Source organism: Rhinatrema bivittatum, chromosome 9 (assembly GCF_901001135.1).
Source record: "Rhinatrema bivittatum chromosome 9, aRhiBiv1.1, whole genome shotgun sequence".
NCBI classification, from domain to species: Eukaryota; Metazoa; Chordata; class Amphibia; order Gymnophiona; family Rhinatrematidae; genus Rhinatrema; species Rhinatrema bivittatum.
Genome location: NC_042623.1, coordinates 256,311,931 through 256,338,653, shown reverse-complemented (window position 1 = coordinate 256,338,653; position 26,723 = coordinate 256,311,931). Strand labels below are relative to the sequence as shown.

Below are 26,723 nucleotides of genomic sequence, written 5' to 3'. Positions count from 1 at the left end.
GGTATTCCGTTTTCTGGGAAATGGTAAGCTCTTATAGCACCAAGATGCACGTGCACTGATGAAACAGCAAGTCCTAATTATGAAAGGTAGTGCAGATAGGACAAGTGGTTTCTTTGTCTGCAGCTGAATGGGTTCAGGTTATGGGAAGTACACCATTCTGAGTAAAGATTTCATTTGAAGGAGTAATTACACCTAATGATTGTTTTCTTACAGAGAGAATTACATCTTGAAAGGGATCTGGAAGAGACCATGGTGCTAAGAACGAGCACTCAACATTCATGCTGTTTGACTGAGGGTCAGTAGAGCTGGGTGCAGTAGAGATCCTTCTTCTTGGGATAGGTGTCAAGGATTGTCTCCCAAAAAGAATAGGAGATCTGATGGAAAATTGAGTGAGATAAACATACAATGCTTGCCTTGGCCATACTGGAGAGTTCAGAATCATAGTGGCTTGTTTTTGCATGAATTTTTGTACAGTTTTCACTATAAATGGTATTGACAGAAAAGAGTACATGAGGCCAATGCTCCAGTGAATTAGGTGTCTGGAGCTTCTCATAGTGTACTGAGTCAAATAGAGCAGAATTGATTTCGTTTTCTATTCTGTACCAATGGAAAGGGTCAATCCAAGGGTGACCCCCATAGTCTGAATATACAATTGGCTATTGTTTGATTCAATGACCTTGCCTGTGGGCAGAATATTCTGCTGCCCATCATAATGTTTACAATGCCTGATAAGCAGGTGGCTTTATTTTCTATTGCCCACTGCCATATGTGAATTTATTTTTATATATTTATTTACATTTATTAAAATGTATGAATTGCCCTGTGCAATGAACAATAAAACATACATAATGATAAAGCAGCAACAGAACGGAACAGAAGGTAAAACATAGACAATTATAATAAAAAATATCATAATCCTAAAATTAAATATACATCAGTAAAATTAAAACAATAAATTATCAAGGCAATGATCTGGTTCCATTTTGCTTGTTCACATAGAACATAGCTTCTTTGTTGTCAGTTTGGATCATTATGTCCTCCTTGTTGTAGGCCCTTAACTCCGGGCTCCCGGACCTGCTCCCGCTTCCAGAGGCCTGGTTTGCAGCCTGTTTGGCGGCGTCCCCGCTGGGGCTGCGCTACTGCGAGCTCTCCCATGGATGCCTGGCTCCTAGGCGTGCGCATGTGCGCGCCACTTGGATGCTTTTCTAGGCCGTTTCCCGCCAGTGGTGACTCCGCCCAACTCCTGACATCAGACGCCGCGGCCTTGATAAGCCGGCCGTGGCCATCTAGCCTTTGCCTTGCAACGGGTTAGCCTCCCGGTTTCCTGTTGCGCTGTGCCCCGGAGTGACTCGCTTTGCTTCGTCGCTCCGTTCCTGCTACAGTACCTGCCTGGTTCCTGCCTGCTTGCTACAGTTCCTGCCTGGTTCCAGAACACGAACCCAGTTTCAGTATTGCTACTGTCCTAATCTGGTTCCAGTTACCTGTCCTGATCCACAACCCACCTAAGTCCCAGCGGCCGGGCCCCTACGGGCTCCTCCTGGGGGACTTCGGCTTCCAAGGGTGAAGCCACCTAAGTCCCAGCGGTTGGGCTCCTACGGGCTCCTCCCGGGGGAGTACCAGCTTCCAGGATGAAGAGCATCTACCTCCCGGCCTGCTATTCATTAGAGACATTGACCACCTTTCCCAGTCTCCAGCAGGTCGGCCCAAGGGTCCACTAAACAGAGACTCCCATAACACTCCTCTTTGAGGATGTGTTTAAATGCACATCGGGCACATTGTATCACTGAGTTCCAGTAAGTTGATATGCAATCATTGATCTAGAGTAGACTACATCCCTTGAATTTTGAAGTGCCCAGTGTGGGCTCCCCATCCAACAGTGGAAGTATCTGTGACTAGTAAGCTACTGGTTGAAGGGAAGCACCTTTCAGTATCATGGATGGTTGCAAATACCAATGTATTTTCTTTTTCATCTCAGAGGTATGACCTTTATATGAAGTGTTGGAGGATTCCATTCAGCCCTTAGTCAACACATGTGCAAATGTGCTAATGCCACTACCAAGTGTCCTAAGGAGCCTGAGGATGTGGCAGGCTGTTGTAAATGCTGAATTTGGCAGAGGATTTGCAACTTAGAGAGCACATACCTCAGTAGTATCTAAAATGGCTCCAATGAAATGAATACTAGAGTGCGTTCGAGAATAGACTTCTCAAAGTTGATCATGAATCCAAGGGGTTCAAGAGTGGTTGCAGATGACTGGAGGTGGACTTGAAGGGTGGCTCGTCAGTGCTACCAGGAGCCAGACCTCCAGATAAGGGGATATTTGAATCCCTTGATGATGTAAGTGAGCCATTACCACTGCAATGCATTCCATGAAGACTTGTGGGGAGCCAAATATCCAAACGGAAGAGTTTTGTATTGTTAGTGGCATGCGCCTACTGTGAATTATAGGTAACACCAAAAAGAAAGATGTATCGAGATGTGTACATAAGCACCCTTGAGATCGAGGGAACACATCCAAATGTTATGTTGAATGAAAGGCAGAACTGTGTCAAAAGATGTCATCTTGAATTTCTCTTTGCAGAATTATTGCTTGAGATTTCAAAGATCCAGAATTAGTCGAAGCCCTCCAGTCTTCTCTGAAATTAAGAAGTATTGGGAATAGAATTCCTGATTGCAAAAAAAGGAAGGTATTTTCTGTACTGAATTCTGCAGTAAGTGCTAATTTACTTCATGTTGCAGAAACAGTAAGCATGTAAGGTTGGGTAGCAGTACTGCAGTGTGCGGTGTCACTGGTTGATGTGCAACATTTAGAAGGTAACCATATTGGACTATTTTCAAAACCATTGATTTCTTGATATTTGGTTCGAGTATTGGAACAGTTGTATTCTGCCCCCCACCTGAATATTTAGTAGTGGTTTACCACTGATCAAAAACTTTCTCCAGGTTTCACTGGTTGTTGTAACTGCAGCTTTTGCTGGTAGCATTCTCTTAGGTACCTTCTAGTTGGAGCCTGCTTGAAACTCTGACTGTGCATCTTTAGAGGAGGTAACAGATATTGATAATAAGATCTGTACACTCTTCCAGGATAGTAAGGATATTTGTAAGAGAGAAAAGGTCATGTACTTGATGGATGAGGATCAGTCGATGTAAACAGTGACTGGACTGCAACATTTTGTTCTTTGATTTGGGATACCGATTCTCTTAACTTTTCCCTGAAGAGGTAGTCACCTAGGTACAGTAGGTCAGCTAATCATTATCTTAATGCCATGACTCTTAGCCAAGCCATGTGACATGCTCCAATCAATGCAACTGATGCTCAAGCTGTGGTGTCTAAATATCTGGACACTGATCAGATCAGTTATCAAATAGCTTCTTCTAAATCTTAAAGTTGAGGTAGTAAAACCTGTTCACCTGTCTGAGTGAATGAATGATTTTCAATTTTGCATGCAGTCATAAATATATTGTACCTTGTAGAATTGACATTGTGATTCTTACTATGAGCATCATGCCCTGGAAAACCTTTTCTCCAAAACCATCAAGAATTTGGTGATCTTTTCCTGGAGGAGTCTTGGAATGAAGATGGGTCTTTTTTGCCTTTTCCATGGCAGACTCCACCAAAATGTAATTATGTGGGGGTTGTATTACTCTATATCCTGGGAATTTTTTCATTCTGAATTTTAGTTCTAGCTTACGAGCAAACGTAATGCCCGAGTACAGCATTTCCCATATCTTTATAAATGTGCTTTGTGTATTGCTTATGACTTTCAGACTGTTCCTGTCTGCTAAAAAGTTATATAAAGAGTTTTTTTAAAAAGCAAGATTGCTTACCGTAAACTGTGTTTCCATAGATAGCAGGATGAATTAGCCATGCTGTATGGGAGAGTGTCGCGATCCCGAATAAGCGGAGTTTCCTCAGCTGAGCACAGAGCTTTTGACTCTGTGCGGCTGCGCGGTCGTGTTCCCGCACGGTTCCCTCACCTCTTCAGTTTCTTTATAGCCAAGCGAGAGGCAAGTTAGCACATTATGTGTGACATTGGTAGGACTGTCTAGGGAAGAGGGAGGGAACGCATGGCTAATTCATCCTGCTATCTACGGAAACACCGTTTACTTGCTTTTTCCCTTCGATAGCAGGGCTGAATTAGCCATGCTGTATGGGAGTCCCAAGCTCCCGGGTTGTGTCCCAAGTATATGTGTCTTTGAAGTGATGGACAACAACCCTTTGAAGTAGTAAACAGTCTTATTTCTATTTCACTGTTGATAAGATTGCTGTGCCCAATGCTGCATGAGAGGTTGTCAGTTGGTGCAGGCAATAGTGAGACGTGAAGGTATGAATGGATGACCATGTTGCCGCCTTACATATGTCAGTTAAGGGAACTTTGCTCAGGTGGGCAACTGATGCTGCAGTGGTGCGGATCTGGTGCGCCCTGAGGCTTTGAGATAAGTTTGATGGAATGTTTATTATAGCAAAAGAGTATGCATTGCGATAACCAGCTAGTTATAGTCCGTTTGGAGACTGGTTGTCCAGGGTTATTCGGGTTAAAGAAGAGAAACAGCTGGGAAGGTTTCGAAGTGGACTGAGTTCTTTGTTTATAGTAAGCTAATGCTCTTTTATAGTCTAGTGCAGGGGTCCCCGACCACCGGTCCGCGGACCGGGCCCGTTGGGGGCTTTTTGCCGGTCCGCGGCGCCGCCAAGCACTGGCCGGTGTGTCGCTTGCTCCCGGTCTCTCCCGCTGCTCCTCCTTCCCTGCTGCCGTTGCCGCCGGGCTATCAGCATGTTCAAGCCCAGTGGGAAGGGCAGCGGTGCAAGAAGAAGCTGTGGCACCTGCGGCTGGCCTTTCCTTCTTCCCGCGCCTGCCCCCCCCCCCCCTCGTGACCCGGAACAGGAAGTGATACACAGAGCAGCACGCAGGAAGGAGAAAGACTGTGCCGCATGGAAAAGTAGCAGCAGCGGCAGCAGCAGCGGCCCCCGAGCAATCAAAGCAGACGATAATCTGGAAAGGAGACAGCAGCATGAGCCTCCCGCGGCCGATGGGATTCTTCTTTCTTGGCCTGCGGGGGCTGGAGGAGGAGGCTGCTGCAGCTACCATTTGTGCTTGGTGGGGAAGGGGAGGAAGTGAGTGAAAGAGAGAGAAGCAGCCAGCCAGCCTGCCTGCCTGTTTGTGAGTGAGAGCATGTGTGTGATTGAGAGAAACTGGTCAGACAGCTGATGTGTGTGTGTGTATATATGTGAGAGACAATGAAAGTGATTGCTCAGGGAGGTGACTGATGTGTGTGTGAGAGAGAGAGAAAAAGCATGGAAGTGAGAAATCTGGGTATGTGAGAAAGCATGGGCATAAGAAGCCTGGTATTGAGGGGGGGGGGTGAAAGAAAGCATGGGAGTGAGAAGCCTGTGTGTGTGTGCATGCATGACAGAGAGAGACTGGTTGGTAAGGTGACGGGGTGTGTGTGAGAGAAAGAGACTGGTGTGTGTGAATGTGACAGAATGTGATTCAGGGAATGAGAAGCCTGTGCACGTGGAGAGTGAGCATGGAAATGAGAGAGACTGGTGTGTGTGTGTAACAGAGAGAAAGTGATTATGGGAATGAGAAGCCTGTGCATGTGAAGAGAATGAGCATGGGAGTGAGAAACCTGGGTGTGTATGAGACACAGCATGGGAGAGAGAAGCCTGTATATTTGAAAGAGAACATGGGAGTGGGAAGCCTGTGTGTATGCATGAGAGAGATTAGGTGAAGTGATTATGGGAATGAGAAGCCTGTGCATGTGAAGAGAGTGAGCATGGGAGTGAGAAACCTGGGTGTGTATGAGACACAGCATGGGAGGGAGAAGCCTGTATATCTGAAAGAGAACATGGGAGTGGGAAGCCTGTGTGTGTATGCATGAGAGAGATTAGGTGAAGTGATTATGGGAATGAGAAGCCTGTGCATGTGAAGAGTGAGCATGGGAGTGAGAAACCTGGGTGTGTGTGAGACACAGCATGGGAGTGAGAAGCCTGTATATCTGAAAGAGAACATGGGAGTGGGAAGCGTGTGTGTGAGTGAGTGAGAGAGAGAGAGAGAGAGAGAGAGAGAGAGAGAGAAGAGAGAGAGTAATTATGGGAATGAGAAGCCTGTGCATGTGGAGAGAACAAGCATGGGAGTGAGAGAGTGGTGTGTGTGTGTGTGTGTGTGTGTGTGTGTGTGTTGTGTGTGACAGAGAAAGTGATTATGAGCGTGAGAAACCCATATATATAAGTAGAGCACGGGAGTGGGAAACCTGTGTGTGTGTGTGTATGGCATGAGAGAAACTGTTCAGGAAGGTGACTGGTGTGAGTGTTTGGGAGATGATTGGTGTGTGAGAGACAGAAACTGGTCATGGGGGCATGACTGGTATGGTGTGAGTGTGAAAGACATGGGCACTAAGGAAGAGGACCGTTCGTATAGAGCTTAGCTTCTACTGCTGCTTCTGGTGTGTGCCATGGCCTGCATGGAAGGGGAGTAGGAGAGCTGCTGGAGGGGGTAAGTAAAGGTGGCTTTTTAGATTTATTTTTCTTGATTGACTGCCATTTTAAATATGTGATGTCTGCTTTTTTGAAATATTTTATTGGTGTTTGGAGAATGTTTAATAGTTTTTACGACTTTTTAATTGTTGGATGTTATTCGTTCATAGCTGTTTTGAAACATTTATTCTGCTTATTAGTATAGTTTTACAATTATTTCTGTGTGGGGATCTATAGCTGCTTGATAGTTCTGTTTTCCTAATATGAGGTGTATTGGTTTTTAGGACCTGATTTAATATTTGTAGTGTTGCCTTTTCATAGATAGGGTTGCTCCTGTTTGAGTGTATTCCATAATACAAGTGTATCAGTCTTATTTGTTGTGTTTTCTCAAGAGGACATGCATTGGTGGTAAACTACTGTCTTTTTATAAGTAGGGCTATTGAGCCTGGAAGTAGAAGGAGTTTGAGTTGCTATTACTGAGATGACACCAGAACCAGAATATCTTTTTTGTAGGGTGAGTTGTATGGGGAATGTCATAATTCTGCTTTACATCCATTATTGTGGGGTCAGGAGAGTTCCCGTGGATGCAAACTGTACTTTTACATCTAGTCCCGTGACTATCATGGGTCAGTGTGTCATGCATGTGAGAACTTATGGTGAGTTGAGTCACATTCAAATTATAAATGTCATAATTAAATGATCAGTATGCACTAAAATCCAACCCCCTCTATAACCCCTCCCCCATATGACCATATGACCCTGCCCCACCCCACCCTACCCTGCCGGGTCATGGAAAAATGGTCTTGCTTGAAGCCGGTCCCTTTTGCAAAAAAGGATGGGGACCACTGGTCTAGTGTGTTTTTATGCAAAAGCTTTCACGTTCATTAGAATGAGGTTTCGGCATGAAAATCAGAAGAGTTATGGTTTGATTGATATGAAAAAATGATACTATCTTCGGCCAAAAAGAAGGGCGAGGACAAAGGGTTACCTTGTCATGGTAGAATTCTAGATAAGCAGAATAGTGAACCAAGGCTTGGAGTTCACTGACTCATCGTGCAGATGTTATAGCGATGAGAAACACTGTCTTCCATGTTATATATATATATATAATGTGGCTGGAGTCCAATGGTTCAAAGGGAGGAAGCATTAGTTGTTCCAAAACCATGTTTAAGTCCCATGGTATTGGTGGTTTAGTCACCGATGGGCGAAGTCGTAACATATCCTTCATGAATCTGGAGATTAATGGGTGATTGGAAATTGGAAGTTTGTTAAGAGGTTCATGAAAAGCTGCTATTACACTGATGTGAACTCGTACCAAGGCGGTGGCTAATCCTGCCTCATAAAGTGTGTGCAGGTACTGTAGAAGTTGAATGGCAGTAGATGAGAAAGGATTTATATTTTTTGGAGTACACCAATTCAATTACCGGAGCCATTTTCCCTTGTAATTGCTTCTGGTTGAAGCAATAAGGATATCTTCTACCTGTGAATTTAGGCCTAAATGGATTAGTATTTGCCTTTCAATCTCCACGCCGTGAGGTGAAGTGATTGCTTCATTGGATGAAGTAGAAAGCCCCCTTCCTGGGTCAGAAGACGTGGAAGGTTTTGGAGTGTTATCGGTGGACGTACGGAAAGTCTCATGAGGTACGCATACGATGGCTGTCTTGGCCATGCTGGGGCAATGAGAATCATGTCCGATACATCTTGAATGCATTTCTGAATCGTGCGAGAGATGAGTGGAATGGGAGGGTAAGCGTACATTAAGCCTGGTGTCCATGGAATGAGAAAGGCATCGGGAGCTAACCGTAGGTTGCTGGGATAAATGAAGCAGAAGGTTTGGACTTGTCTGTTTGTTTCTGTAGCAAAAAGATCTATTGTGGGAAACCCCCATTATTGAAAAATGTTTATTGCCACTTCCGGATTCAAAGTCCATTCGTGTGGATGAAAAATTTGACTTAAACGATCTGCTATTACGTTGTCTAGACCAGGAAGATAAGTGGCTTGAATGAATACCTGGGCTTTGATGGCCCAGTGGAGAATTCAAGTTGCTTCCTGACACAGTGTCCAGGAACCGGACCCTCCTTCCTTGTTTATGTAAAACATGGCTACTTGGTTGTCTGTGTACACCATTAGACTTAGTCCTCGTATTTGAACTGAGAACATCTGCAGAGCTTTCCAAATAGCTCGTAACTCTAGCAGATTGATTTGATATGAAGACTCTTGAGGAGTCCACAGACCTTGTGTTTTCAGATCGCCCAGGTGCGCTCCCCAACCCTTCCTGGATGCATCTGTGGTGAGTGTGAGCTGATGAGGGGGTAAATGGAAAGGTTGCTGGGTGAGAGCCACCAGCGAATATCCTCCTTCATTGCATTGGTAATTTGGATCTTGTAAGTAAGTGGTTGTAGAAACTGAGACCACTGGTTCTTTAGACCCCATTGTAAGCGGCGCATGTGTAGTCTGGTGTGGGGAACTACATAGATCGCTGCCGCCATATGTCCCAGAAGTTGTAGAACCTGGCGTGCTGATGCTTCATTCTTGTGAAGCTGTGCGCTAATTTTGTAAGATTTTGTCTTCTGTCCACAGGGAGGTATGCTCTCTGCTCCACTGTATTGATGAGAGCACCTATGAACTGAAGAATTTGAGTAGGGTGCAGGTGAGACTTCTCGTAGTTGACTAGAAATCCCAGTGTCTGAAGACAGTTGATCGTGCGTAACGTATGTTCCTTCAGTGTAGATGGATCAGACGCTACTATCAACCAGTCGTCCAGATAAGGAAATATTTGAATCAAAGATATCCTGAGGTGAGCCACCACCACCACGAGGCACTTTGTGAATACCCTTGGGGGCTGAAGATAGGCCGAAGGGCAGAACCTTGTACTGGTAATGTGTATACTGCATTTGAAAACAGAGGTAATGCCAAGAAGATGGGTGAATTGGTATATGGGAATATGCATCCTTGAGCTCGATGGAACAAAGCCAACCATTGGGCTGGATCAGCGGTAATATGTTCTTGAGAGAAGTCATTGGTCTGTTGTGATAGATGTTGGCGGTTTTTTTTTTTGTTGACGTTGCTGTCTAGGACGGCCCTTTGAAGCAGGCTGAGATGTATTTCTGTGAGGGACATATGATTGAGGTCTGTATTGAGAATAGGGTCTAGAGTATGGTTTTGTATAATACCGACGACGGTAAGGATAGAATCGCTGTTGAGGTTTGTGAGACTCTGCTAGAGTTGTTAAAGAAAGTACTGCAGCACTTTGTTCCTTCAAATGAGAGACGGTGTCTCCAAATTTATCTCCAAAGAGATTGTCTCCTGCGCATGGAATATCAGCAAGTTTTCCGTGTACGTCCGGTCGAATTGTGCTTGCTCTAAGCCAAGCGAGACGTCTGGCAGCTATAGCCGAAGCGGATGCCCTTGCTGATGATTCGAATGACTCATAAATTGACTGTAGTAAGTGTCTGAGACCTTCCTCTATATCCAAAAAGGGTTGTGGAAGTGTCTTGTCTTCTGATAAACAAATTGGACGCAGCTTTTGTAGGGACTCAAGAGATACTGTGTTGTATAGAATTGATGGTGTTGTATCCTGGTTGCGAGCATGGAAGAGTGGTACACCTTCTTTCCAAAGTCATCCAGACATTTGTTGTCACGGCGAGGTGGAGCATTCGAATGTATTTTCGAACGTTTTGCTTTGGACAAAGCCAATTCTACCACAATAGAATGGTGCGGCAGTTGAGAAGTAGTATAAATTGTGGAATTACGCATTTTATACCTGATATCAGTCTTCCTGGAAGTTGCAGTTGTTGAAAAGGGGTTTTTCCAGATCTTGAAGAGCACACTGTCTAACACCGAATGTGGTGGTAAGGCAGTCGGTTCGGGAGGAGATTCAAATATTTTTTAGGATTCCCAGCATTTTTGCCCTGGGATCAGGAACTTTTCCCATTTCTAATTGGAGGAGATTGCCTACCTTCTCAATAAATTTGGAGTACGTTAAATCCTCCGGAGGAGAATTCGGTTCAGGTAGGCCTTCCGGTGGATCCGATGGCATTCCAGTCGAAGAGTTGGAAGAATGGATTGAATCCGGGGAATCCGGACTAAGAAGTGGAACTGGTATCTGCTCCGTGTCTGGTTTCAAAGGTTCGACACTTAAAGGTGAAGATGGTGAATCTTGAGGGGAGTCCGGTAGTGGCAGTTGTTTTGAATTTTCTAGATCTTGGAAAAAAGAGGTTAAGGCTTCCGAGATCCTAGTCATTGCCGATGCTGCCAGAGTACCTTGTGGGGGGGATGTGTAGCTTTTGTTTTGGGGCTTTTGTTGGAACTGCCACCAATAAAATATCTTCAGGCAATGTTCCCCTTAGTTGTGTTCTAGGAGAAATAACAGGAGATGGACGAACCCGTTTGGTTAACAGAACCTGTAGAGCCGGAGAATGTCTCTTAGACCTGGAGACTGAAGAAATAGTAGAAAAGGAACTTTCACTTAGTGGTACTCCACCTGATGAAAGGGATTCTGAAGCAGAGAACTGCTCAACATCAACTTCAGAGCTGACATCATTAGCGTGTTTTCTCTTTTCTGTTCTCTTCTTTGGAGTGTGCTCCACTTGCAATGTGTCTTCGCTGTACACCTCCTGCGCCTCGTGTACTGCGGTCTTTATCTTTAATGCGTCATGCACTGATTTCTGTGTTTGTGCTGACTTCTGCACCGAAGAAGTGCTGTGCGTCGGCTTCTGCGTCGTAGATATAGTGTGTGAAGCTGTATGCGCTCCATATGCGCCATGCTTCGACTTCTGCGCCTTAGGTGCGCTGTGCGTCGACTTCAGCGGCTTAGGTGCGCCGTGAATTGGCTTTGGCGCTGTAGGTTCATCATGTGGCTGTGCTTCGATCCATGCTTCATAGATGTGATATGCGCCGATCCGCGCCTTATCCGATGCCTGCACTCTGGAAGCGCCGTGCGTCGCTCCGTGAGGTTCTTTTATCGGCGCTGGAGATGTCGATGCATCCCCCGCTTCAATAGTTAGTACTCCTGCCAGAGCCCCGGCTCTTTTGAAAGGCCTTGAGGGTGTGTGAGACCCTGGCCCAGTACTATGGGGGACTCTGTGAAATTCTGATGGGCTCAAAGAAGAAGCCCGCTTTAAGTGGGCCTTTCCACGATATTGGGGCCGAGTTGCCGATCCGTAGTCTATCAATTTTTGCTGCACAGTGTCTGAGCCCGCGGTGACATTCTTCCACAGTCACGGCACGACACTTGGTCGTGTTCCTGGCCTAGGCAAATATAGCAATAATTATGCCCATCCGTTATGGACATAATTTTGCCACATTGACAATATTTAAACCCAGAAGGCTTCGGAGCCATCTGGGAAGAATATGAGAAGAGAAAAAATGCGAAAAAATTTGCTGAAAAAATTCCTGTCAGGAAAAAACTGAAGAGGAAACTAACCCCGCGTGCGATGGGCTCGCGGAAAAAAAGAAATGGAAGAGGTGAGGGAACCGCGCAGAAACACAACCGCGCAGCCGCACAGAGTCAAAAGCTCTGTGCTCAGCTGAGGAAACTCCGCCTACTCGGGATCCCGATGCTCTCCCATACAGTATGGCTAATTCAGCCCTGCTATCGACGGGAAAAAGGAAAAATATTGAAACAAACTAACTACTGAAAGATACATAAGGAAAAAAACAAAAACGTGCACAATGTCTTACAAGTCTGCAGAAAAAAAAATAGAGACTGAGGGGTCCTACCTGGGAGGCAGGGAGGTGACTATAGTTGCACATGCGCTGTAGAGCATGCTGAATGCTCTAGAATATGAAATCAAAGTTCCGTGCTGGACTCTGTCGGATGATGTCACCCATGTGTGAGGGCTGCCATCCTGCTTGTCCATGGAGAAAAACATGCATCATCATTATTTTTTTTACCTATGAATAAATCATTCAGCACATACTGATGCTAAATATTTATTGAGTATAGCATGTACATTTTGTATGCAGGTCAACTATATATTTATGCTCTGATATGAGGAATTGCTTTGTTTTCTTGGTCTATTTTCCTACTCTTCAGCTGTCTGTGTCTGTAATGCTACCTGAATATAAAAGTAAATTGTAGTTTGGATTACACATCCCTTAGCTTATTTTGTACCACCCTGATAAAGGCTGCATGTTTCTTGAGAGGAAGCCACAAATGGATTGTTAGTCCAATAAAAAAAAAGGTATTGCCTACAATTTTTGGTTGACCTTTGCTTTTTTAAATTATTGAATCTCATGATATTACAAAACTTGGAACCAGCCTTTGTGAAACAAACTACTAACCTCTAATGTAGTATGAAATCACATGTTCCTATTCTTTGTAAAGTGTCAAGCTAAATGATTCTACAGCCAGGATATATGAGACATGAATGCCAAACAGTTTGCCAAGATCTTGCCATTGACATTATCTGAAAGATAATCATTCATCCTGGTGCAATCTGAACAAAGTTGTTAAACATAAAATCTATTTTGGATCTTCTGTTTGCTTTCTGAAAATTTGACCAGAATATCTACTAGATTAGGAAATATGAATCATTTGTGCATGTATATATACAGTGAAAGCATGAAAATATATTATGGTTCTCAGTCTTTCAGATAAAATACAGATATTTTGTCAAAACATGTTGAACTGGAAAAAATGATTTCAGGTTCTTAATATACTGAAAATATTTATCTTAAATCTAAAGTTTTCAGCAAACAACTATGGCCTATCATGCCTCTAGCAAACAATTTAACATAACCTTTGTCTTCTTGCCTCTTTTCCCCCATCCCTACACTACCATTACTGACCCTTCATTTACCATGACATCTAACACTTCTGTCTTACTCCCTCAAACACCTGCCTCTACTTGAATCCCCTTAAGGATCATCACACTTATATACACCTTCTCTCTCATATTGTTATCCCTACCACAGATTGTTACTCTTGGTGGAATTCTGCACAAATGCACAATGCAGATTGAGCACAGAATTCCTTTTCCATGCAGAATTTTAATATTCTGTGCAAAAGCTTGCACTGTAGATGAGCAAGTGACAAGAGGATAGCAGCATTGTATCAGCCTGTTATGGGGAGAGCTGGAAGAGCGGTCCCCCTTAGAGGGAGTGTGCCCTTGGGCCCCTGGCACAATCCCAGGTGGATCAGGATCGCGCCAAAGGTAGGTGTAGTATGTGACAGCATGGGTGGCGAGAGACGGCCCGACCCCCAGCCGGACCTGCATGCCTCTGGAACCAACTATGGAATGTTGGTAATGAACAGTCCTCCGACCGTTCCCGGCCCTTTCGGGCCTGCCGCTGGGATGGCAAAAGGCAACAAGCCGGACTCAGGGCATGGGCAGACGGAGGTTCAGGCACAGAAGACAAAGACTCGTGAACTGTAGACTGTAGACGTAGACTCAGGAACTTGGAAGTTTCAGACATTAGCACGGTCCCTCAGGGTGCCCTACACAGCCAGTACCACCGGTCTGGTCACGGACCACCCTGTCCTACATCTGCAGGAGCGGGACCAGCGCAGGAAGGGGATGAGGTACTGCACACCGGCAGTCAGAAGCAAGGTACTGCCCACCGGCCGTCAGAAGCGAGGTACTGCACACCGGCAGTCAGGAGCGAGGACTGGGACAGGAACAACAGGAACCAACATCAAGGAAACATGAGGAATGTGCAAGACACTGGACACCAAACTGGAACAAAGAATGAAGGCCTGACGGAGCGCTGGAAGAGGAGACATCCAGAGATGAGTAACTTCAATGCAAGGCAATCCATGAGTGCTGGAGAAGAGCTTTTATACTCCAGGAGCAGGCAACTGCCTGGGAGGATTCCAGATGGACCACACCTCTCTGGCCCTACAAGAGTGGAGAGGAGCCACGGGCCCGCCCCTTAGGAGAAGGGCGTGGCCCACACCAGAGCATCCAGGCTGCAGTGGAGTAAGCCTCGGGTAGGCCCTGCTGACACAGAGGGCCTCCCAGGCTGTGACGCAATATCCGAATGATTACTCAGGCGAGGCCCCGGCTTCAAAGCGGCCTCCAGAGAAGGTGAGAGGCCTCCCGTGGCACAGCTACGAGAGGAATCGTAACACAGCCCTCAAGTCTGAAGGGAGCTAGCAGTGTCTACATCAGCCCATGTGAAACAGGAGGCAGTAGTAACATTAGCATAGGACCATGCAAGCCAGAAGGAGGAAGCAGTCAGGATAGAACCCACAGCAGCTTAAACCCACACCAGTGAGGAAGCTGGTGAGGTTTATCTGAGAGAATGGTCAGTTCTGAGAGTAGAGGGAAAGAACAGAGAAGAAATGGATGTCGGGCCTGTGGGAGTGAGCAGAAAGGAGGTCAGGTCTAATGTTGAGGGTTCACACCAGGACAGTGAGCAAATACTGGAAGGAATAGTCTTATGATATGATCTTACATTGTACTCATGGGGATATTGTGCACAAAAATAATACAAACTCTGTATTTGAGTAATAATTTAACATGTAATACAGAAAAAGGAAAATTGGTTCTTACCTGCTAATTTTCATTCCTGGAATACTACAGATCAGTCCAGAAGCATGGGTTTTTCATCCCTACCAGCAGATGGAGACAGAAGAAAAGCTTTACTGACATTGTGCTACTTAAGATAGCATACCACCTGCAGTCCCTCAGTCTGAATTGTACCCAAGCCAAGATTAAACCATAAACATCTCCCCCCCCCCGAAAATAAGCAGGGGAAAAGTCGAGCAACCAACCTGAAGCCCTTCCATCGATAAAGGAGATTGTTTTAGGTTTGGATGTATTCAATTTCTTACTATCTACACACAGAAACCAGAGCAATCTTTCCAGAGGGCAAGGCTCTGGATTGATCTGTGATATTCCAGGAACGAAAATTAGTAGGTAAGAACCAACTTTCCTTTCCTGTTCACATGCCAGATCAGTCCAGACGCATGGAATGCACCTGAGCCCCCCTAAACAGAGCAGGAATCTGAAGACCCATTCACATCCTGTGCTCTCCAAAATCAGCTTCTTCCGGCGCTCGAACATTCAGTCTGTAATGTTTTGTGAAAGTGTGTATAGAAGACCAGATCGCCACCCCACAGAGTTCCTGCAGCAACCTGGTCTTTTCCACCATACTGACACCACCCAGGACACTGCCTGTGCTCTAGTAGAATGGGCCCATAGCCCCACGGGGATCAGATGCTCTTTGCAAACATAAATCGATACAATGGCTTCCTTTAGCCATCATGCAACAGTAGCTGTAGAAGCATTATTACCTTAATTCATTCCATTAATCAACATGAAGAGGTGAACAGCCCTCTGAAACCTGTGGTGACCTTTAAATAGCGCAACAGGACCTGATGCACATACAAGTGAAGATCCTACGTATGTGAAGAAGAAGGATCCAAATCCCAAAAAACAGGAAGCTCCACCATCTGAGGTGAAAAGAAGATACCATTATTGGTCCCCATCCTCCAAAATCTGTAGAAAAGGGTCTCTGCAAGGCAACTCTTGAAGCTCTGAAATCTGCCTGGCCGAACAAATCGCTACTAGAAAGACACCTTTGGCATAAGTTCCTTCAGCGACGCTTTTCTGAACGGCTTGAACAAAGGACCCACAAAACCAAACCAAGGTTCTGCAAGGGAAGCACTTGCCTCAAAGAAAATGGATCACATCTGGATGTGAAGCCAGGGATAACACTTGCACCTTACCTCTAAAGCAGCCCAAGACTGCTACCTGGACTCATTGAAAATTGAGTGAAAACCCTTTCACTAGTCCGTTCTGCAAAGCAAGTCAGAAAGTGAGACAGCAAGTGCCTGAAGAGGCGCAATACCCTCACCGAAGCACCATGTCTCAAAAAATTCTCTATACCACGACATAAATCAAAGAAGTGGAAGGTCACCTAGCCTGCAGCAAGTTCATGATGACTTCCTCCGAATAGCTTATCAACCACAAAAGATTCCTGTCAAAAGTGACAAAAGTGAGACACCTAATCCAAGAAGACTGTCCCTTGATAAAGCATCTTGGGGAGATACCCGAGCCTTAGAGGACCATCCACTGCCAAATTTACCAAGTCCACGACCCACGGTCAATGCGGCCATTCCGGAGTTATGAGGATCACTTTCCCCAGATGAGGCTCAATACACCTTAGCACCTTTTCTATTAGGGGTTAAGGAAGGACTACATATAAAAGAATCCCTGACGACCATGGGTTAACAAGAGCATTGAGACATTCTGCTCCAACCTCATGCCTACAACTGAAAAAGTGGCATGCCTGGCATTCTGCTTCAATGCCATCAAGTCCAGCTGAGGAATGCCCCAACTGGAATGAAAGAAAACGATTGTCTCTTCTGCCAGCCTCCATGGTCCACCCCAGCGACATGAGATGCTGCCAGAGCCACCTAGTGCTGCTCTGCCAAGAAGGAAAGCTCCTGGGCCTCCTGAGACATCACGAGACTCCTGGTTCCCCTTTGGCAGTTGCTATAAGCTACTGTTGTCACCTTGTCCAATAGGACCCTTGCTGCTCGATTGCGCAATTGCAGAAGAAAAGAAAACTATGCCTTGCGAACCGCCCTCATTTTCAAACAATTGATAGACCACGAAGCTTCCTCCACTGACCACCGGCCCTGCACTGCTTGCCCCTGACAGACTGGCATTGGTGGTCACTACCACCCAATCCAGGATGTGCAAGTCTTCACCCAGCTTCAAATTACCGAATTACTTAGCATGAACAAAAAACCCAATATAACACCACTACCTCTATTCGCAACAAACAATCAAATTAACCCAATATCCCCTGTCACTCACGCTAGAAACCTTGGAGTAATAATTGATAATAACCTATCTTACAATAACCACATAACTACCAAAATCAAAGAAGGATATCACAAACTCCTAATCCTAAGGCAGATAAAACCTATTCTAAATTCAGTAGATTTCAGAACAGTTTTACAACTAATAATTTTCTCAACCATTGACTACTGTAATTCCCTCATGATTGGCCTTCCATATATTAACATCAAGCCTCTGCAGATTCTTCAAAATTCAGCAGCCAGAATTTTAATTGGAAAAAAAAAGAATGATCACATCACTACAATTTTAAAATCACTACACTGGCTTCCTATTAAATCCTGAATTGAATATAAGACTTTGACCATTATACACAAATTAATACATTCCGATCACCATAAACAAACAAGCTTGAAAATCACTCCACAGAATAACAATAGGAATCTTCGATCAAATAACACCTCTCATCTATTAATTCCTCCCATCAAAGATGCCCATCTATCAACAAGAAATAGAGCATTCTCCATTGCCTGTCCTAAAAAATGGAACTCGCTACCAACTTATTTAAGAACTCAAACTAATATAAAAATGTTCAAGAAGGATCTTAAGACTTTCCTTTTTCACAAAGTCTACATTAATGATTTAATTCAACAATCTAACTTCAATCAATACTACCAACCAGACCCATGCAAGAGAGATACTGAATTATCATCTGGCATCAGCCATTGTAGCAGCAATATGAACTTATAATTAACAACGCTAGAAGTCCATTCCAAAGATGAATAAATACCAAAACTATTACCTTCCTCCTTTTCCCTTTATTTCCTTGTCCTTCCTTTTTCACCACCAACCTCTCTCCCTTCCCTTCATCTCTCCCACTGCTAATTTATGCAACGATGTTTTAATTGTATATTCTTTGTTTGATTTCTGTAAACCGTTATGATGGCTGCACCGAATGACGGTATATAAAACTGAACAAATAAATAAATAAATACATACATAAATACATAAATTGGCCCAAGAAAGTCACTAGAAGAAACTGACCTCACCTAGTAATGGTAACCGGATCTGTAATTCCTCCGATTGCGGGCCCAGTGGGACAGATGCACCCTCTGAAGAGGTCACATAAGTGCGAACACCTATGAACCAGATCTAGCATAGATGCCATAGAACTCAGGACTTGTAAATAATCCCAGATTCTGGGCACCGAAAGCCCTAACAACCAATGGACTGTGCCTGCACCTTCAGTACCCTCTCCTCTGAGAGAAATACTTCACCTAATCTGGTATCAAACCAGGCTCCCAAGTATTCCAGCAACTGGATCGGATCCAAATTGCTCTTTGCCAGATTCATTACTCAGCCCAAGGTTTGCAATTTCTGCCTGATTAAGTGAACCAAATGCCGACACTTCCTTCAACTTCATCTGAATGAACCAGTCAGCCAGATAAGGATGCACCAATATGCCTTCCTTCCTTAGCACTGCAGCTACCAACACCATCACCCTGGTGAATGTACAAGGCACTGTTGCGCACTCCAGTTTGGTCTCACAAAACTAAAAATGCTTTCCCAGCACCATGAAGTCATCTAAAATCTTATTATCTTTAGTTGGCGGCGTGTTGGAATGGATTCTGGATTTACGAGCCTTTTGCATCACCAACTCAACTACCACTGACTGGTGTGGAAGTTGAACAGCAGTATAGAAAGGAGAATCTTTCATTCTGTATTTTAGGTCAACCTTGCGAGATGTTGGAGGAACTGTCAAGGGAGTATCCCAAGATTTCTCCATTAAAGCTGTCAAAGCCGTGTGTTGTGGGAGGGCCACCGGCTCAGCTGGCACATCCAAAATCTTTAGGATACCTAGCATCTCTTTACGAGGATCCGGAATCCTCTTGGTCTGTATGTTAAGCAATTGACCAATCTTTCCTATAAAATGAGAACAGGTAAAGTCCTCAGGAGGTGAAGAAGACTCCAGAGGTATTTCGTCTTGGTCAAACGGGTAACCAGTTGATGAATTGGAAGAAGAATCCTCCAAGTGAGACATGGGGGAGGTTGAGACATCCCGTGGTGCTGGAGGTACCTTTACCAGTTGTACCGGATCTGCTTGTGGTATGGAAGGAAGCAGTTGTGGTGGTACATTAGATTTCTCTATTGACTGTAGAAATTGAGTCAGAAGAGTAGTAATCTGGGAAATACTTGATTTGACAACCCTGACGTAGACTGATCTAGTGGAGGTCTACGAAGGGTGGAAGGATGGGTGGAAGTAGATCCTCTTGTGGTGAAGGAGAATCGTCAGCACCATTGGAGTCAATGGAAATATGAGATAGAGCCTCAAGTGATAGCGGGGACTCGTCCAAAATAGGAAGTGGAGATGTGGGTTGATGAGAACTCATCTCCAGTGTTAGTGAAGCCTCTCTGCGTCTTTTGTGACCTGAGTGACGCTTCTTAGGGAGTTTCTGTGCTGAATGAGTCAATACAGCGTCGAATGCGTCAAGTAAAGGTGTTTGCGCCGGTAACATAGCAATTCTCTGCGCCGATGCGTCGATGCTTCAATGCGTCGATGTGTTGGTGCTTCGATGCGTCGATCTGTTCTTGGTGCATCAGTGCTTCGAGGCTTCGGCTCGAAGCCAGGGTCGATGCGTCGATCTTGATGCCCGCGTCGGTGAAGCATGCGGCCGCGATGCCACCGACGCATCCCCCACGTTCAGAGCCGATTTCAGGCTGGCACTTAGCAGTCGATGACCTGACCTGGGGGGGGTCAACGGAAGAGGCCCTGTGCTTCAAAGGGGACTTCTTCTTCAGTGTTAGAGCTGGAACTGATCGGACAGAGACTTCTGAAGAGGCATAAGAGCCCGAAGTCCTGGATCTCAGCTCATGTTGTTCTCTCTGCCTCCGGTCCTGAGGGGACATTTTCTTGCAATCCTCACAAGTCAACTGGCCATGGATCCTGAGGCAGAAGTGGCAGGAGATGTGGCTATCTGTAGCCAACATTAACTTGCCACAGGAACAAGACTTTAATCCTGGACAAGGCATCTGATGTCGTAGATTCTGTAGTTGTTTTACCTGTGGTGTTTTTTCTGAAAACTTGTAAACTTTTAAAGACTTTTTTCCTGGAGAAAGAGCTCAGCGTACCTAACGTTCTCGCGGAAAAAAACTGACTGGGGAGCCTGAGGTAATCCTGTCAGGATACAGGAGGCAGCACCTAGCTGTAAGACTTTGAGAGACTTAGAGAGCTCCACCACCTAGTGGCATGGAGGATGCACCCAGACAGCATGGCTAATTCAGCTGCTTATCTACGTGAAAACCTGGCCACCCCTGGGAGTAATTCTTCCACTAGAACATCCGACTGCAGGTTTTGCACCTCTACCACATGCTGAAGACAGAAAATTATTGAGGGACTGCAGGTGGCATGCTATCTTACGTAGCACAGTGTCAGTAATGCTTTTCTTCTCTATCTGTTGATAGGGATGAAAAACCAAGGTGTCTGAACTGATCTGGGGTATGAACAGGAAAGTTAATTACTCAGTGATTTATACTGTGTTAATTTTGACAAATATGAAATATACAACATTTTGCAGAATTTTTATTTTTTTTTTCATTTAGTTTTTTTTACACAAATTCCCCAGGCGTAGTCTCTAACCTATTATATCCATATGTGTCACCAACATCCACAAACACCTAACACATCAGCACCTTCACAAATAAATGCATCCTGAAATCAAGAATGGCAAAATCAAAAATTAAAGGTAGTAAATCAAAAAGAATTTTTAGTTCGTGTTAACCCTGAAGAATGTGTGTCAGTACAATGGCATTTATCTGAAGTATTCCCAAACAGGAATGACCTTATGATTATTTGTGAGAGTTCTAAGAGCAAACATATTTACAAGGTGTGAGAGAGAATAGTCAATGAGATTTGAGGCTTGTGATAAAGTGTACGTAAAAGTGTAACATGTACCCAAAAGGCATAGTGATACCATAAGAACATAAGAAAATGCCATACTGAGTTAGACCAAGGGTCCATCAAGCCCAGCATCCTGTTTCCAACAGTGGCCAATCCAGGCCATAAGAACCTGGCAAGTACCCAAAAACTAAGTCTATTCCATGTTACCATTGCTAATGGCTGTGGCTATTCTCTAAGTTAACTTAATAGCAGGTAATGGACTTCTCCTCCAAGAACTTATCCAATCCTTTTCTAAACACAGCTATACTATCTGCACTAACCACATCCTCTGGCAACAGATTCCGGAGTTTAATTGTCCGTTGAGTAAAAAAGAACTTTCTCCGATTAGTTTTAAATGTGCCCCATGCTAACTTCATGGAGTGCCCCCTAGTCTTTCTACTATCCGAAAGAGTAAATAACCGATTCACATCTACCCGTTCTAGACCTCTCATGATTTTAAACATCTCTATCATATCCCCCCTCATTCGTCTCTTCTCCAAGCTGAAAAGTCCTAACCTCTTTAGTCTTTCCTCATAGGGGAGCTGTTCCATTCCCCTTATCATTTTGGTAGCCCTTCTCTGTACCTTCTCCATCGCAATTATATCTTTTTTGAGATGCGGCGACCAGAATTGCACACAGTATTCAAGGTGCGGTCTCACCATGGAGCGATACAGAGGCATTATGATATTTTCCGTTTTATTCACCATTCCCTTTCTAATAACTCCCAACATTCTGTTTGCTTTTTTGACTGCCGCAGCACACTGAACCGACGATTTCAATGTGTTATCCACTATGACACCTAGATCTCTTTCTTGGGTTGTAGCACCTAATATGGAACCCAACATTGTGTAATTATAGCATGGGTTATTTTTCCCTATATGCATCACCTTGCACTTATCCACATTAAATTTCATCTGCCATTTGGATGCCCAATTTTCCAGTCTCACAAGGTCTTCCTGCAATTTATCACAATCTGCTTGTGATTTAACTACTCTGAACAATTTTGTGTCATCTGCAAATTTGATTATCTCACTCACTGTATTGCTTTCCAGATCATTTATAAATATATTGAAAAGTAAGGGTCCCAATAGAGATCCCTGAGGCACTCCACTGTCCACTCCCTTCCACTGAGAAAATTGTCCATTTAATCCTACTCTCTGTTTCCTGTCTTTTAGCCAGTTTGCAATCCACAAAAGGACATCGCCACCTATCCCATGACTTTTTACTTTTCCTAGAAGCCTCTCATGAGGAACTTTGTCAAACGCCTTCTGAAAATCCAAGTATACTACATCTACCGGTTCACCTTTATCCACATGTTTATTAACTCCTTCAAAAAAGTGAAACAGATTTGTGAGGCAAGACTTGCCTTGGGTAAAGCCATGCTGACTTTGTTCCATTAAACCATGCCTTTCTATATGTTCTGTGATTTTGATGTTTAGAACACATTACACTATTTTTCCTGGCACTGAAGTCAGGCTAACCGGTCTGTAGTTTCCCAGATCGCGCCTGGAGCCCTTTTTAAATATTGGGGTTACATTTGCTATCCTCCAGTCCTCAGGTACAATGGATGATTTTAATGATAAGTTACAAATTTTTACTAATATGTCTGAAATTTCATTTTTTAGCTCCTTCAGAAGTCTGGGGTGTATACCATCCGGTCCAAGTGATTTACTACTCTTCAGTTTGTCAATCAGGTCTACACATCTTCTAGGTTCACCGTGATTTGATTCGGTCCATCTGAATCATTACCCATGAAAACCTTCTCCATTACGGGTACCTCTCCAACATCTTCTTCAGTAAACACCGAAGCAAAGAAATCATTTAATCTTTCTGCGATGGCCTTATCTTCTATAAGTGCCCCTTTAACCCCTCGATCATCTAATGGTCCAACTGACTCCCTTACAGGCTTTCTACTTCGGATATATTTAAAAAAGTTTTTACTGTGAGTTTTTGCCTCTACAGCCAACTTCTTTTCAAATTCTCTCTTAGCCTGTCTTATCAATGTCTTACATTTAACTTGCCAACTTTTATGCATTATCCTATTTTCTTCTGTTGGATCTTTCTTCCAATTTTTGAATGAAGATCTTTTGGCTAAAATAGCTTCTTTCACCTCCCCTTTTAACCATGTTGGTAATCGTTTTGCTTTCTTTCCACTTTTCTCAATGTGTGGAATACATCTGGACTGTGCTTCTAGAATGGTATTTTTTAAAAATGGCCACGCCTCTTGGACATTTTTTACTTTTGTAGCTGCTCCTTTCAGTTTTTTCCCAACAATTTTTCTCATTTTATCAAAGTTTCCCTTTTGAAAGTTTAGCACGAGAGCCGTGGATTTGCACACTGTTCCTCTTCCAGTCATTAAATCAAATTTGATCATATTATGATCACTATTGCCATGCGGCCCCACCACCGTTACCTCTCTCACCAAGTCCTGTGCTCCACTGAGAATTAGATCTAAAATTGCTCCCTCTCTCATTGGTTCCTCAACCAAATGATCCATAAAGCTATCATTTATTCCATCCAGGAACGTTATTTCTTTAGCGTGTCCCGATGATACATTTACTCAGTCAATATTGGGGTAATTGAAGTCTAAACCAAACACAAAAAATCTCTTAATGAACAATCCCACGATTGGAATAACTTAGTATAGAAAAACGTGGTGTTTGATAGTTTTAGCCAATCACAACGCTATATAAATCTTTGTCAATATTTATACTATGTGTTTGAAGACAAAATCTTTGTCAATGTTTATACTATATATTTAAGGACCATCATACCACCCCCAGTGCTTACAAGTTATACTTGCACTTTCTGCACTTTCACAGGGTCATGTTTAATCAATTGGTCCGACCAATATCAATGTTCAATTTTTTCTTTTCTTTTTGCTATATAGTAAAAAAGGCAACTTTCCTTATTCTCGGGGTTATTAGTCCCAGGGCTGTCGGAGGCACTTGTCCGACGCGCGCGTTTCGCCAAAGCTGCTTCAGAGACATCTGTTTCCGGCTCTCCAGGTCCAGCACTTCCCCTCACTTAACGGGGTATCTAAACAGCATTTGTTTCTTCCCAAATGCTGCAAAGGTCCATGAATTTTTCGGACACCGACGCCTTCTCCCTGCTCAAAAATTTTTGAGCAGGGAGAAGGCGTCGGTGTCCGAAAAATTCATGGACCTTTGCAGCATTTGGGAAGAAACAAATGCTGTTTAGATACCCCGTTAAGTGAGGGGAAGTGCTGGACCTGGAGAGCCGGAAACAGATGTCTCTGAAGCAGCTTTGGCGAAACGCGCGCGTCGGACAAGTGCCTCCGACAGCCCTGGGACTAATAACCCCGAGAATAAGGAAAGTTGCCTTTTTTACTATATAGCAAAAAGAAAAGAAAAAATTGAACATTGATATTGGTCGGACCAATTGATTAAACATGACCCTGTGAAAGTGCAGAAAGTGCAAGTATAACTTGTAAGCACTGGGGGTGGTATGATGGTCCTTAAATATATAGTATAAACATTGACAAAGATTTTGTCTTCAAACACATAGTATAAATATTGACAAAGATTTATATAGCGTTGTGATTGGCTAAAACTATCAAACACCACGTTTTTCTATACTAGGTAATTGAAGTCTCCCATTATTACTGCACTACCAATTTGGTTAGCTTGCCTAATTTCTCTTAGCATTTCACTGTCGGGCGGATTTTAAAAGCCCTGCTAGCGTAAACCCGCCTGGATTTATGCGAGCGGGGCCTTGCGCGCCTATTTTCCATAGGCCGCCGGCGCGCACAGAGCCCCGGGACGCGTGTAGGTCCCGGGGTTTTTGGAAGGGGGCGTGTCGGGGCGGGACCCGATGACGCAGTGTTTCGGGGGCGGGGCGGGACCAGGGGCGTGATTTCGGCCCGGGGCGTTTCGGGGGGCATGGCCGCGCCCTCCGGAACCGCCCCCGGGTTGTGTCTCGGCGCGCCAGCAGCCCGCTGGCGCGCGTGGATTTACGTCTCCCTCCGGGAGGCGTAAATCCGTGGATAAAGGTAGGGGGGGTTTAGATAGGGCCGGGGGGGTGGGTTAGGTAGGGGAAGGGAGGGGAAGGTGAGGGGAGGGCGAAAGAAAGTTCCCTCCAAGGCCGCTCCGATTTCAGAGCGGCCTCTGAGGGAACGGAGACAGGCTGCACGGCTTGGCGCGCACTGGGTGCCCAAAATCAGCAGCCTTGCGCGCGCCGATCCAGGATTTTAGAAGATACGCGCGTATCTTATAAAATCTAGCGTACTTTTGTTTGCGCCTGGTGCGCAAACAAAAGTACGCGAACACGCTTTTTTTAAAAATCTACCCCTGTCCGTCTCACCATCTTGACCAGGTGGATGGTAGTATACTCCTATCACTATAGTCTTCCCCGACATACAAGGGATTCTACCCATAAAGATTCAATTTTGTATTTAGTCTCATGCAGGATGTTTATCCTGTTGGACTCTATGCCATCCCGGACATGAAGCGCCACACCTCCTCCCGGGTACTCCTCTCTGTCATTGCGATATAATTTGTACCCCGGTATAGCACTGTCCCATTGGTTATCCTCTTTCCACCATGTCTCTGAGATGCCAATTAAGTCTATGTCATCATTCACTGCTATACATTCTAATTCTCCCATCTTACTTCTTAGACTTCTGGCATTAGCATACAAACATTTCAAAGTTTGTTTTTTGTTTGTATTTTCATTCTGCTTTTTAATTGATAGGGATAAGTTAGAATTTTTTTTAGCTCAGGTGAGTTTTTAGTTACAGGCACTTGGACTATTTTTCTAATTATTGGAACCTCACTGTCAGGATGCCCTAATGCATCATTAGTATCCTTTGAAGATACCTCTCTCTGAACCATGCGCTGCTGAGCGACTGTCGGCTTTCCCCTTTGTTCTAGTTTAAAAGCTGCTCTATCTCCTTTTTAAAAGTTAGCGCCAGCAGTCTGGTTCCACCCTGGTTAAGGTGGAGCCCATCCCTTCGGAAGAGACTCCCCCTTCCCCAAAAGGTTCCCCAGTTCCTAACAAAACTGAATCCCTCTTCCTTGCACCATCGTCTCATCCACGCATTGAGACTCCGGAGGTCTGCCTGCCTCTGGTGACCTGCGCATGGAACAGGGAGCATTTCAGAGAATGCTACCCTGGAGGTTCTGGATTTAAGCTTTCTACCTAAGAGCCTAAATTTGGTTTCCAGAACCTCCCTCCCACATTTTCCTATGTCGTTGGTGCCCACATGTACCACGACAGCCGGCTCCTCCTCAGCACTGTCTAAAATCCTATCTAGGTGACGCACGAGGTCCGCCACCTTCGCACCAGGTAGGCATGTTACCAGGCGATCCTCACGCCCACCAGCCACCCAGCTATCTACATTCCTAATAATCGAATCGCCATCTATGACAGCCGACCTAACCCTTCCCTCCTGGGCAGTAGGCCTTGGGGAGATATCCTCAGTGCGAAAGGACAATGCATCACCTGGAGAGCAAGTCCTTGCTACAGGATCCTTTCCTGCTGCACCTGGTTGATGCTCTCCCATCATGAGACCTTCTTCCTCCAAGGCAGCACCAGGGC

At 44.6% G+C, this 26,723-nt stretch overlaps 1 protein-coding gene across 15 annotated transcripts in view; it reads right to left on the bottom strand.

The window, feature by feature from the left end:
- The window catches only part of ZBBX (zinc finger B-box domain containing), an 881,823-nt gene that overhangs the window by 835,129 nt on the left and 19,971 nt on the right, over positions 1–26,723 (bottom strand). For 8 of the 15 annotated variants that reach the window (XM_029616103.1, XM_029616106.1, XM_029616102.1 and 5 more), the window contains one exon: positions 12,195–12,322. The exons of the other annotated variants lie outside the window; for them this stretch is intronic. The gene's annotated coding sequence lies outside the window, so the exon portion shown is untranslated. The remainder of the gene's footprint in view (positions 1–12,194; positions 12,323–26,723) is intronic. 15 annotated transcript variants of the gene reach the window in all.